Consider the following 13,100-nt stretch of genomic DNA (forward strand, 5'->3'; position numbering starts at 1 on the left):
ATAGATCTGACTTTTCTGAATACAGCAATATCAAATATGTGTATATTTTATTTTTTTATTTCTTAATTTTGAATGTGGTAAAAGTGGGGATATGAAGTTTTATATTTTTTTTCATATTTCTTAAAATATGTTTTCTAGTTTGTACTGTGTTTAATAGTCCCATTAGTGGACTTTAACCTGTAATAGTCTGACCCCTCATTCTATATACAAAAATGCCACAGCATTGTTGTATACAGAAGAAATCACAGTCTCCTATGAACGTTGACCATGGGCTAGCAGTCATAGGAGTATTGTGATGACTGGTCGACTGAGCTGACCCCTGGCTGTCATGACAACACATCAGTTTCCCACGAGCACATCACAGGTGTGCAGATGAGGGGTCAGAACAGTGAGCCTTCCTGTCGGTGTGCAGTAAATGTTAGAGATCGACAGCGCCATTTACCAGGTTAACAACCATGGGTGATGCTCCGCTCCACCAGCGACTATTAGAGACAAATATCAGTTAATTAAGTAAGCCAATATCTGCAGGAAAGGATGCAGGTTAGACGTGAGAGCCTGCATCAAAGGCAGGGAGATGACCCATGACTAAAGATGAGGGAATCTTTGGAAGTTCAGTTCTTTAGCAGTAAATAAGCCTAGCTCCACAGGCTCAAGCTTGACCTGAACCCTGGATCAAGTCACTGATTGGCAGTTTGAGTCTCTACCCACATACAGTCAGCCATAAGCAGATCACTTCTGGGGAAGTTTTGTGCACAGTACATGTGATCATGCTGTTGTTACCCCCAGTGTGCGCTGTTTAAACATTGCAAGCAGCTCACACAGGGATGAGCGCCAAGCGTTCCTGAGCACAGCTTTGCTTGCACAATTTGTGTTCACACTAAAAGAATCCAAACCCCGAACCCAAACCTTGACTTTCAAATTCGGAGATCAGTTTTAAAACTAGACCTCAGGTTCGCTCATTTCTACCCATGACGTACATAGCATGTTGTGGGATGTTAAGGGGTTGATTTATGGAAAAAAATTAAATCAAGAGCACACATAACATTAAGAAACTTTAATATATAACTAATCAGAAGAATCTGTTTTTCACTCCTCCTGAATTGATCATTAATTCTCAAAATTCCCAATTTATGGGTAAATACTGTCTTCAGGGAATACAGATTTTCCCATGACCACTGAGGAAGGATTCTCCGGTCGTGATGGTTACTATACCCCCCAAACGTAACCTAAAAATAACACACCGACTGCATGCGACTTGGTTAAACAAATTGGCCACAGCAGCCTTTATTACCTATTATTAACATTCTAACACAAAGGGGCCAATGGGCGACCCCAAACACACAATAATAGGTAACACATAATAATAATAAATGGTACATGAAACCCTATGTAGGCCCGGTCCAGAAACCCTTTCCTACACCAATATCCCTGGCCGCAACACTCCGACCCAGAGATGAGGTATTAATCACCCCACGGATTAATACCCCCCAAACTTTGCAGAACCCCGTGCCTGCAATTTCCCGGAACCCAGAGACACCATACCAAGACAGTGCCTCTTGGTCCAGCTACCAAACCCTTCCAACTGCTTCTGGACCAGACCTACCCCCGCTGCTGCGACAAAACATACATCCCTTTTATAATAATTTCTTTTTTTTTTTTTTTTTTTTTTATTGTTACTTTCCATTTTTTTTTTCTTTTTTGAACATAGTTAAACAAACTCACCAACACAAAAAGGGGAGGGTGGGCGGGAATCTGTCGCCGTCCGGAATCCAAAAGGGGAGGTAAGACCCTCCTTCATCACTTTTATACTCCCCCCCCTCCCTACAGGGATCCTTTTTCTCCACCAATCCCCTATATCTTCCCATAATGCCCCTCATTATAACTTTATTAACCCCTCACTCCCTCCCCTCTGGTCATGTCGCCCCTCCCCCCTATGGGGTCCATGGCTTTCTTTACGGATATAGGAGATGGCAGATGGTGTTCATGAAGTTCTATAGAGAATTATAACAGTTGTTTTAGTAAAACTTGAACAGAATCTCTCCTCCCCCTCCCTCCTCCATAGAGTTTTAAAAGCATCAACTAACTTAGTAATGGGAAAATCTGTCTTTATTGAAAACAGATTTTCCAGATTTTACATCAGTCCAGGAAGAGAAAGAAATAGATTTATCTGATAAACATAGATTATAAAGTTGTTTGTTTTCTTGTGTAATATTGATTTATTAATTAAAAATTGAAAAGATAGACAAAGGCTATATATTTGTGCATGCAGTAGACGCAGTGAGCTCTTTAAAGAGGATCTATTACCTCGTGGTAAACATCATGAAGCCAAAATTTAAAACATTTCACCATATTTAGTGATGAAAGGTCCCTTGGTAGACTGAATTCCCCTGAAATAGGGCTCTTCAATGTTTTACTATTTAAACAATCCCCTATATCTTCCCATAATGCCCCTCATTATAACTTTATTAACCCCTCACTCCCTCCCTTCCCTCTGGTCATGTCGCCCCTCCCCCCTATGGGGTCCATGGCTTTCTTGACCACTGAGGAAGGATTCTCCGGTCGTGATGGTTACTATACCCCCCAAACTTAACCTAAAAATAACACACCGACAGCATGCGACTTGGTTAAACAAATTGGCCACAGCAGCCTTTATTACCTATTATTAACATACTAACACAAAGGTGGCGCCGTCCAATGGGCGACCCCAAACACACAATAATAGGTAACACATAATAATAATAAACGGTACATGAAACCCTATGTAGGCCCGGTCCAGAAACCCTTTCCTACACCAATATCCCTGGCCGCAACACTCCGACCCAGAGATGAGGTATTAATCACCCCACGGATTAATACCCCCCAAACTTTGCAGAACCCCGTGCCTGCAATTTGCCGGAACCCAGAGACACCATACCAAGACAGTGCCTCTCGGTCCAGCTACCAAACCCTTCTAACCGCTTCTGGACCAGACCTACCCCCGCCACAGGACAGGACACGTGACACCTTACGTGGCCTGGACCCGCCACACACCCAAGGCTTGCTCCACACCATCCCGCAAACCCAGGGCCAATAAATCAGAAACAATGTCATTAAGATGGACCCCATCACCCCTCCGAAACTGCCACCTTGGCGATTCCAGGTCCACATGCCTCACCACCAAACCGCCGTTTCTCCGCACGAAACGCGCAACCACCCTGTTCACTTGTGCCCGGGCGCGATTAATCTTCTCAACCGACCGAGCCCCCCTCCACCATAATCTGGCCACAATATCCGACCACACCACTATCAAGCCCGGATACCTTGCCCATAAACGCAGTAGGTCGATCTTAATGTCCCTAATGAGATCACGGGATGCCCGCGAACCCAGGTCATTCCCCCCCACGTGTAAAACCAACACGTTCGGAGGTCTGTCCATCCTGCAATAATATTCAAATTCCGGCACGACCCTGCTCCATTCCATGCCACGCACTCCAATCCATTTGACCGATGCCAGCGATCTGTCCACACCCAACTGCCGACCATTCGGGCGAGCGTCGGCCCGACGGGCCCCCCAGAAAACGAACGAGTGCCCCAGGATCCAGATCAGACACACTCCTACAATAAAGGAAACAATTTTAACAAAACAGCACCAGCATTCCAGATTGCAACAAAGAACAACAAAACCCAACGGCAGAACAAACCAAAAAACTCCAACCAGAGCCCTCAATGAGATAATAACTGTGGGCGCACATAACCACGAAAACGAGAGGACTCCCACCGACCAATCCATCTCACCATGTCATCTCCAAGGCCCCAACGAGAAGCCTCAGTAGCCGCCCCAATCCTGAACGAATGGGACCCGTAATCTTCTGGGCGCTCACCCGCCCAGTGCAGGCAACTACTCAGCACTGCTACAAACTGGTAACGAGACAACCAAGCCCCGTCCTCGTGACGTAGCAGCAGGCCCGGAAGACCGCCCCGCAGACCACAAAACTTACTCACCAACTGCACCGGGCACAAGCCATCCCCTTGCACTGCATACAACACTACTAACCTGCCTCGACCCATCTGGTCTGTCTTGGACCGCCGAAGCCGACACTCCACTCTCTGTCCCACTACCGACACATCCTCGAACAGCAAACCACCCCCACGAACCCTTGACGGGCTCACCAATTCTCCTATCCGAAAAGCCCCGAAAAAAGCTAACACAAAAGCCGTTTCAAACAACACTGTCTCATACGCTGAGACACAAATTCCCTGCAAACCATCCACCAAACGCCATAACAAGCCCAACGAAATGGGCCGCCTAGTGTCCCGCACCTTCACCCCTTTCCGAAAACCTTTCAATGCCTGCCTTACCCGGAAGTCCCGTGAAACGTCCTGCTCACCCCTAACCTTTAACCAAAAGGCCACGGCCGCCACCCTAATTACCACAGCCGATGCTGACCTCCCAGCCCTAAAATCCTCACTCACCAATGCCAAGAGCGCCAATAAATAATCCACTCGCCCGTTACCAAACATCTCACCCAGCACTGCCTGCCACTCAACCCACACTTTAGCATAACGGCACCAAGTCACCTCGGTCACCGAATTCCTAATCAAACCCGCAATCACTGCCTCACCAGGCTCCACAAGTCCTCTGGGCACACCGCTCCGATCTCGTCTGCCCCCGGCAGTAACTCCCGAAACCTGTGGAACTGAAAACGAGATAAAGCGTCAGCCACCCCGTTATCAACCCCCGGCACATGTTTTGCAACCACATGAATATTCCACAGCAAACACTTGAGCACCAAATGCCGCAAATATGCCACTACCGGTCCAGATTTCTCTGACAAGCTGTTTATTGCATGTACAACTGCCTGATTATCGCAATGAAAGCACACTTTACGTCCCAAAAATTGCGACCCCCACAACTCCACCGCCACCACAATTGGAAACAACTTTAGCAGGGCCAGATTTTTTACCAGGCCACCCTGTCGCCAATCCTCAGGCCACCTTCCCACACACCAATGACCCTGAAAAATGGCGCCGAAACCCGCCGACCCGGCCGCATCCGTATACAGTTCCAGAGCATCATTGGGCACCACCTTCTTCAACCACAAAGTGCGGCCGTTAAAATGCCGCAAGAAGACGTCCCAAACCAACAAATCTGCCTTGATCTCCCGCGTGACCCGCACAAAATGCGCCGAGGACCGTACGCCTGCCGTAGCTGTCACCAACCTCCTGGCGAAAACACGCCCCATCGGCATAATCCTGCATGCAAAATTCAGCTTTCCAAGCAAAGACTGTACCACCTTAAGCCGCACTTTTTTTCCTGCCAGCATTGCTGCAACCGCACTCCGCAAATCCACAATCTTGTCCTCTGGCAACCTACATTCCATGGCCAGCGAGTCGATTTCAATCCCCAGGAACCGCATAACCGGCGCCGGCCCCTCCGTTTTTTCCCGCGCCAAAGGGATCCCGAAACGATCCGCCACTCTCTGCAAGGCGAACAACAAACCAGCGCAAACCATGGAACCCGCCGGACCAACACACAGAAAATCATCCAAATAATGAATAATGGATGACAAGCCGGACACGTCCCGCACCACCCACTCCACAAAGGAGCTAAAAGCCTCAAAATATGAACAAGAAATCGAACAGCCCATGGGCAAACAACGATCAACATAAAACTTCCTGTTCCACCAGCAACCCAGAAGGTGCTGACTCTCCGGATGCACCGGCAACAAACGAAACGCCGATTCTACATCCGCCTTTGCCATCAATGCACCGCGTCCTGCCGCCCGTACCAAGTCCAGCGCTTTGTCGAACGAGACGTAGTACACCGCCGACAATTCCGGCGCAATGCCGTCATTCACAGACGACCCCTCCGGAAATGAAAGATGATGAATGAGCCGAAATTTATTCGGCTCCTTCTTTGGCACCACCCCCAGCGGGGACACCACCAAATTGCTGCACGGAGGGCTCTCAAATGGGCCCCCTATCCTGCCCAGCTCAACCTCTTTACCCAACTTCTCACCCACAACCATAGGGTGGTCCCTTGCCGACCATAAGTTACGACAAACCGGAGGCAATGCCTCAACCGCCGACGGAATCCGAAAACCGTACAAAAAAACAAACTGCAAAAGCGACGCCGCTGCCCTGTCCGGATACCTACTTAAAAACGGCGCCATCGCCTCTATTTTCACCGGCGTCCTCCCTTTTACCAGACCCGTCCCCGGCCTTGCCTCTCCCTTTCTTAAAACATTTGGACAAACTATGTCCCCCCCCGCAGCCGGAGCACTCATGCTTGAACCTACACGCTGCACCAAATTTGCACTGGCCTTCGTTAAATTGCCAGCACAATCCCTTTTTCTGGATCCCCGAGGGCCCGGCTCCCGTGCCCCCGGCACCACCACGAAAGGGCTGGCTTGGGGCTGCCATTAAGCGCATCCATAAGGAAATGTCCTTATGATCCCACCGCATGCCGGGCCGCAACACCTTCCGCTGCCTTAACTGCTCATCATACCGCAGCCATGCCAAGCCCCCGTACGTGCGATACGCCTCCCCGATTGCATCCATATAGCCGAATAGGGCCGAGCAGTGCTCCGGCTCCTTTTTCCCTACTACGCTAGCCAAAATGGCGAACGCCTGCAACCAATTGGAAAAGGAACGAGGAATGAGCCTATAACGGCGTTTTTCTTCCTCCTCTTTTTCCTTCTTGGAATCGCTCGGCTTCACCTTGTCTAGGTTAAATTTTTCCAGGGGTAGCAGGGAAAATATCTCCACATACTCCCCTTTCCAAATTTTTTCCCTCACCTCTTTTTTGAGGTGCGCCCCTAGCGGTCCCTCAAAGCATACATACACCTCGCTCTTAGCCCTATCATCCAGCCGCACCACCTCATCCTCCTTTTCCTTCTCCTTGTCTCCAGCCTTATCGCCTGCAGGCTCCACTACTCCGCTACCTACACCCGCCCCCACCGGCGCCTTCTCGCCGCTAGCCGCCGCTGCGCCATCCACTGCCGACCCCGTCCAGGCCGCCGCCCGCGCTCGCGCTAAACCCTGCAAAAGCCCCAGTAACTGGCTAAGCAAAGCTGACCCCTCTGGCGCTGCCATGCCCGCAGCCACCTCCCCAGCACCAGCACCCCGCGCCGCAAGCAATGCCGAATCCACGGCTAGCTCACCCGACCGTGACGCGGAGATTGAATTCGATACCGCGATGTCGTCCGCCATCGGCTCCTCTAATTCATCCCCCGACCTGAGGGCTCCTTCTTCCTCCTCACTGTAGCCGTCCTCCACCATCCCAGCTCCAGAGGACGCAGCCGATGCGTCCCCTCCACCACAGCCACCCTCCCGGGCAGCCGCGTGGGCACTGGCGGTGGGCGTCCTCTGCTTTCTGTGCGGTGACAGCCCACAAGACCGTCCTGTCCCCTGGGCCGCCGCCGACCGAGTCCTCTTCCTGGAGGAGCCTCTCCCCGAGCTCAGGGGGCTCCCCACCACCGGTTCCTGCCCTCCAGGGCCTCCGACCGAGACCTCCCGCTGGGTCCACTCCTCACCCTCCCGAGGGAGACCGCGGCCGCCGGGCGCAGTGCAGATGACCTGAGGGACCTGGCGGTCCCTGCGGGGCTCCCGCCGTCCCTCCTGCCCTCCGCAGCCGTACAGGTATCCGAGTGACGCCTGCCCACACCGGCCCCCCTGCTGGCTGCCTGCGCCCGACCCCCCCATCGTCCTCGGGGGGTACTGCTGGCCTCACTCGCAAGCCGGGCACGCTCCTGTCCAGAAGCAGCCGCCGGGACGTGCCCCACCTCCGGGGGCCCGGCGTCCAGAGCAGGCCCCAGGCTGGACACGCCCCCTCTTCGTGCCTCCGGTCCTCGCTGGGCACGGCCCGGTTCCCGGGCTGCCGCCGGCCTGTCAAATCTAGCCCGAGGCCTGGGACCGGAAGTAGGCCCCAGGCCGGGCCCGCCTCCTTCCAGGCCACCGCTGGCCTCATTCCATTGCCGGGCTCGCTCCCGGCCGGGGAGACGCCGCTGGGCTCTGCACTCCAGCCCGAGGCCTGACATCGGAAGAAGGCCCCGGGCTGGCCACGCCCCTTACTCGGCCGCCGCGGCCTCGCCAGAGATTCCTCCCGGCGGCCGGGGCAGACGCTGGGAGCTGCTGCCGCCGCGGAGGGTCCCGAGGGGGGCTCTCGCTGGGCCTCCTCGCCCCCCTGCGCCCGGAGAGTACCTGAGCGGGGGCCTTGAACGCCACCCGCGGCTGGAGGGGGAGCGAGGGGCAGGTGCCGACGGGGAAACCCAGGCAGCCCTGACGTGGGACTGCACAGCCTGGGCCCCGTGCACCGCCATCGCCGCTCTGATCAGCCTGTTCAACTCCTGGAGGTCCGCCATGCTGGTTCCTAGGTCCTGGTCCTGGGTCTCCAATCTGTCGCCGTCCGGAATCCAAAAGGGGAGGTAAGACCCTCCTTCATCACTTTTATACTCCCCCCCTCCCTACAGGGATCCTTTTTCTCCACCAATCCCCTATATCTTCCCATAATGCCCCTCTTTATAACTTTATTAACCCCTCACTCCCTCCCTTCCCTCTGGTCATGTCACCCCTCCCCCCTATGGGGTCCATGGCTTTCTTTACTGATATAGGAGATGGCAGATGGTGTTCATGAAGTTCTATAGAGAATTATAACAGTTGTTTTAGTAAAACTTGAACAGAATCTCTCCTCCCCCTCCCTCCTCCATAGAGTTTTAAAAGCACCAACTAACTTAGTAATGGGAAAATCTGTCTTTATTGAAAACAGATTTTCCAGATTTTACATCAGTCCAGGAAGAGAAAGAAATAGATTTATCTGATAAACATAGATTATAAAGTTGTTTGTTTTCTTGTGTAATATTGATTTATTAATTAAAAATTGAAAAGATAGACAAAGGCTATATATTTGTGCATGCAGTAGACGCAGTGAGCTCTTTAAAGAGGATCTATTACCTCGTGGTAAACATCATGAAGCCAAAATTTAAAACATTTCACCATATCTAGTGATGAAAGGTCCCTTGGTAGACTGAATTCCCCTGAAATAGGGCTCTTCAATGTTTTACTATTTAAACAACTGTGTGAGGCTTCCTGCTTCTGACCTGGGGCATACCAATGTATAGGGAAAACTGCAGAAGAACAACAAAGAAATACAAGGGAGATCTATGCAGTACTTTATTCTGGATGTAGTTATGGAAGAATTATAAAATGTATTCCTGTAAATTACAGAGCAGCAAAGGCTAGTAGCTGCAACAACATAGCTAAATCCACAGCGTCTCAGTGTGTCATGGCTGCCTGTGTTCATGTACATAGTCAGATACTCAGATTAATCATTTAAAATCAACTATATAATTCACTATAATATTAACCTTTTACAAACAGCTCTTTGCAAGCTGCTGTATTCCCCTCCTTTATTTAGGCTGCATACTATATAGAGACATCGTATTACATGGCTTAGAATTTATAATCTAATATAGAAAGCTGAGTGTATGTATGTGTGTATGTGTATGTATGTGTGTGTGTATGTCTGCTAAAGGAATTTGCACAATCGCATTTAAAATCACAACATTTTGCACAGATGCTTCATGTGACTCAGGGAACGTCATAGATTATGATTTGACCGGAAAATGTAACTCCGCCTTTTACAGTAACTCTCCAGAAAATCTGCCTCCATTAAAGTGAATGGAGCTGTGGCCTACAACTTATTAATAGCAGCTGTGAGTGGTTGTTATAGGAACAAAATAAATTGTTAGTATAAGAAGCTTATGTATGAGGTAATAAGATGTCGGTGCGGAGACGGATAGAGACAGACAGAGAGAGAGAGAGAGACAGGGAAAGGCACAGACAGACATAGGCACAGCACAGACAGAATAAGAGGCAGACAAGGAAAGAGACAGACACAGACAGACAGACAGGAAAATAGACAAGTACAGACAGACAGGGAAACATACAGGCAGACAGGAAAAGAGACAAACAGAGAGACAGAGAGAGAGACAGGGAAAGAGAGAGACAGACAGGGAAAGAGAGAGACAGGGAAAGAGACAGGGAAAGACACAGAGACAGGGAAAGAGACAGACAGGGAAAAAGACAGACAATGAAAGAGACAAAAACAGGGAAAGAGACAAAAACAGGGAAAGAGACAGAGCCAAAGAAAGAGACAGGGGGAGAGACAGAGACAGGGAAACAGACAGAGACAGATGGAGAAAGAGACAGATGGGGAAAGAGACAGACCTGGAGAGCGACAGACCTGGAACGAGACAAACGGGGAAAGAGACAGACAGGGACAGAGACAGACACACAGACAGAATGAGACAGACACACACAGAGACATACAGACAGACAGACACAGACAGACAGATGGAGACTGGGAGAGAAACAGAGAGACAGTTACTATCCTGGGCAACGCCTGGGTACTACAGCTTGTATTCTATATATAGTAAATATCAGGTTCCTAATTGAGGGTGAGGACACATTTCACATATTTGCAATTTGCTGATGCACTACCCAGTGGCTTGCATTATTGAGTTAATTCCTGTTTGTCATTCTGTTTTTAAAAGAAAAATAGTTGAATTATTTCTTTGATTTTATTTTATAGACCAGAAAGTCTACAGTGCAGCTAAACATAACAAATCCTGCCAATTCTGAGCACAAAAATGTGTCTTTGCCAAACAGAAACTGTGTAAAATAAGCTCATAATTGCTGCCTCCAACGAAGAGACTGTCGCCAGATTCTGAGCTCGGTCTGATACAGTGTAATGAAAGTAAACCTTCATGCCTCTAATACTTTGGGAAATCATACATTTGAGTAAAGTCTTGTAATATTATCGTCTGTCACTTTTTATGTTTTTCTCATAACTGATCGTTCCCCTTTAAACCATACAGTAGAATAATTATATTATTGTATATTACATTTTGCAATAGAAAACAAAGCTAAATGGCCTTTATTAGATAGCACATTTTCTTTCTAGGAACTCAGATGTTTAGTGGATCTGTGACATTCCGGACACAATCTTATTATGGGTATGTACAGGCACAAAGTGATGGACTGATACAGAGGCTATTCTGTAGTACCACATCTACTAAAGCAAGACCTTGAAATTGCAGTGAAAGCTGATTATGGGGGATTAATGCTCATTTAAACAGTATTCAATAACACAGCATGAACATTATCTTACAATAACCCCAAGGCTTTGCAGTTTGCGGCTATGCTGGATGTTTCCTTTCTGACTCCTGATTTTCCAGCTATGATGTTATTACTTGTAAACTACTCAGAGAAATTTCAGCAGATTATTTTTATTTAATGTGCATGAAAAAATTCTATTTTATATACATAAGGTGGTCAACAGTTTACTGTTTAAAGAGGTTAAAGTATACATAATTATATCTAGTGAAATTTGCTAGTGTTCAGGATTTAAATGGTGGAGAGAATGAACAGTGGCCTTTAGGCTTGAAACACACATCCGTGAAACACGTGCGTGTTTGGTCCGTTTCCGTGTATACTGGAGACACGGCCAAACGTGCACCAATGTTACTATATCTCAGCGGTTACAATTGCATTTTTGGTTATGTCCGTTAGTCCGTCTCCGTGATGCGTTTTGTGGGCCGTGTCTCATGCCAGCATGTCCGTTTTCTGCACGCAACACGCAGCACGGACCCAATGAAAGTCAATGGGTCTGTGCGCACGTCCGAGTGACACGGACGCATCTCTGTTTGTTCACTGTACGTTTTGTGCTTTTTTCATGTGATGTCGGTCTTTTTTCTTTTTCTGTTTCGTTCTCTCCCTCAGCCCGTCGGTCTCTCTGTCTTATCTGTCCCTCTAGCTGTCTGTCGGTCAGTTCCCCCCCCTCTCTCATACTTACCGCTCCCCGATCCCCGACGCGGCGCTGCACTGCTGTTTTAAAAACTTCGGCGGCTTTTACTATTTTGAAAAAGCCGGCCGCCCATTAATCAATCTCGTATTCCCTGCTTTACCCGCCCACCGGCGCCTGTGATTGGTTGCAGTCACACACGCCCACCACGCTGAGTGACAGCTGTCTCACTGCACCCAATCACAGCAGCCGGTGGGCGTGTCTAGCTGCAGGGACAGGACAACTGGTTGCAATTGAAGGAAAGATGAATGCGACCAAGTACAGGGATATCCTGGAAGAAAACATCTTCCAGAGTGCTCTGGCCCCTTGATGTGGCCAAAGGTTCACCTTCCAATAAAACAATGACCCTAAGCACACAGCTAAAATAACAAAGGAGTGGCTTCAGAACAACTCTGTGACCATTGTTAACTGGCCCAACAAGAGCCCTGACCTAAACTCAATTGAGGATCTCTGGAGAGACCTGAAAATGACTGTCCATCAACGTTCACCATCCAACCTGACAGAACTGGAGAGGATCTGCAAGGAAGAATGGCAGAGGATCCCCAAATCTAGGTGTGAAAAACTTGTTGCTTCATTCCCAAGAAGACTCATGGCTGTACTAGCTCAAAAGCATGCTTCTACTCAATAATGAGCAAAGGGTTTGAATACTTATGACCATGGGATATTTCAGTTTTTTCTTGTTTAATAAATTTGCAAAAATGTCTACATTGATGTTTTTTTCTATCAAGATGGGGTGCAGAGTGTACATTAATGAGAAAAAAATGAACTTTTTTTGAATTCACCAAATGGCTGCAATGAAGCAAAGAGTGAAACATTTAAAGGGGTCTGAATACTTTCCGTACCCACTGTACTTCATAGACTTTTCCTAGACCGCAAGTTAATATTTTTGTAATCATTTACACCTGTCCCATGCCCTGATTATTTTAGAGTGCTGTAGTGGGGGAGACAAGAAAGGCGCAATAGGGTTTTACCCGGTTTACAGAGTGAAAGAGGATAAAAACAGTGCACTCACCTGGCCGGGTTGTGCCAGTCACAACCCCTTTATTAGCATGGATGAGCGCTTGGGTGGTTCTGCAGCGGCCCCGTTATAGAGCAGATTTTGAATATGAAGGACTGGAGAAAACGGGTTTATTGCCGCGCTAAAAACCACGAGCATGTATAAGTCAAAATATTCTCTTTATTTAGATCATTCCTACGCGTTTCTGAGGCTCATCTGCCTCCTTCCTCAGGGAAAAAGAATCTTTTTCCCTGAGGAAGG

The 13,100-nt window shown here is 48.8% G+C and overlaps 1 protein-coding gene across 3 annotated transcripts in view; it reads right to left on the reverse strand.

The window, feature by feature from the left end:
• The window catches only part of CDH23 (cadherin related 23), a 1,872,161-nt gene that overhangs the window by 1,193,577 nt on the left and 665,484 nt on the right, over nucleotides 1-13,100 (reverse strand). The gene's annotated exons all lie outside the window — the stretch shown is intronic.

The sequence above is a fragment of the Anomaloglossus baeobatrachus genome, chromosome 5 (assembly GCF_048569485.1).
Source record: "Anomaloglossus baeobatrachus isolate aAnoBae1 chromosome 5, aAnoBae1.hap1, whole genome shotgun sequence".
Classification (NCBI taxonomy): domain Eukaryota; kingdom Metazoa; phylum Chordata; class Amphibia; order Anura; family Aromobatidae; genus Anomaloglossus; species Anomaloglossus baeobatrachus.